Source organism: Orycteropus afer, unplaced genomic scaffold (assembly GCF_000298275.1).
Source record: "Orycteropus afer afer isolate SDZICR_OR568_19922 unplaced genomic scaffold, OryAfe1.0 scaffold00305, whole genome shotgun sequence".
In the NCBI taxonomy this organism is placed as follows: Eukaryota; Metazoa; Chordata; class Mammalia; order Tubulidentata; family Orycteropodidae; genus Orycteropus; species Orycteropus afer.
The window spans coordinates 4,314,452-4,316,077 of NW_006921892.1; positions in this window are offsets into that span (position 1 = coordinate 4,314,452).

The window sequence follows — 1,626 nt, forward strand, 5'->3', positions numbered from 1 at the left end:
GAATTCTTCTTACACCTGCAATCCTATATGCATATCTCTGTACACCCATCACATTTTATTATATTTGAATGTTTATGCAATTATTTCTCCTGTTAGACCATAAATTCCTTGATTATCTCTACTTGGGTCCAAAGCCTCGACTACATATCCTTAGGCCTCTAGCATTTTGCTTGCTGTCCTTAAGCATTCAATGCCTTCTTACTGTAGTTTTCATTAAGGCATTATAATTTTTTTCCCAATACTTTATTGTTTTCATGGTGCAAAAGGGCATGGGGAAGGCATCTTCCTCTGACCTCTTCTAACTTTACAAGAGGGAGAGAGAATCACTATCAACAGCCCAAGACTTATTCTTATGATGGCAGATATGTCACCATGACCCAGCCATCTTACCATTTCTGACACCAACCATCCCTCCCATGGCACTCACCACTTCAGGGTTCGATAATTCATTGCCATTGCCACACAAAACTCACAGACAATACTTACTCTTATGAGGTTTATTAGGGAAGTAACAGGATACAATTCAGGTTCAGGAACTCTCTCAGGATGCAATTCTTTGATCAGGACAGTCTCCCCTCTGCCTTGCCCTTAGCACACCGTTCTGGCCACTGCCCTACTTGGGCAAGTGTTACAAAGCTCTTTTAGCTCTGCTGATAGGTTCATGTAGGTGCACCTCTCTCCACCAGCAAGCATCCTGGCCAAAGGCACTCAGCTTTCTCACTCCGTGGGCCAGCAAGCCTGCCACTCTGTGTCATGCCTCTTGGTTCCTCAGCCAATTATCTTAGTTGATTGTCTCAGCCAAGGAGGTCCAGTGCAAGAATCTCAGGTCCAAGGATGCTTCCTTCTCCAACTCTGGCTCTTCTCTCTTTATGCCAGTGAGATCTCCTTTTTGACTCTAGGAAGAGTCATTTTAAAGCTTAGCAGAATGACAAAACTAACCAATCCCCACACAAGGGTTCCATATATCTTATTTGCATGGTCTCACCCTCACCAGGGTGCCATATACCTTATTTACATTACTCACAAGCTATCCAGTGCCCTTGGTGGGCCACAAGCATCTTACACTTGGTAGGTTCCACCCAGTAATCTGGTGGGAAGACCACAGCTAGAAAAGTGGTATCAAGTAATTCACTGTACCACATATGGCTATTGGAAAATGATTTTAACAGGAGGACTTCTATTAGATATGGCTTTCAGCCAATTTGGTTATTCAGAATTAACATTAATTTCAGTAGATATCACTAATGTCCAACAATTAGTGGTCACTGAGTATTATAGTTCTTTTCCACAACTTGCTTACAGGTAGGAACACCTCTTCTACCAGATGAAATTCTGTCACATATACAAACATTTACTAGCAATAGGCACGAGAGTAAGCATAGACTTCAAGCTTCTGTTACCTTAGGCACTCTGTTAAGGACCATGAATGACATGGTCATTCAAAGCAGTTGCAACAATATTCTAGGAGTTTCATTCCATTAAACTTCAATTCAGATAAACTCAGATCAATGGCATAATCTTGCAAATATATCTCTACAAAAGACTGGGAAGAGTCCTTAAGCATAGGGGTAAGTCTGAAAGATATTTACTGCTTTGCTGCATCCATCTTCTCTATTCTTGCAAGAT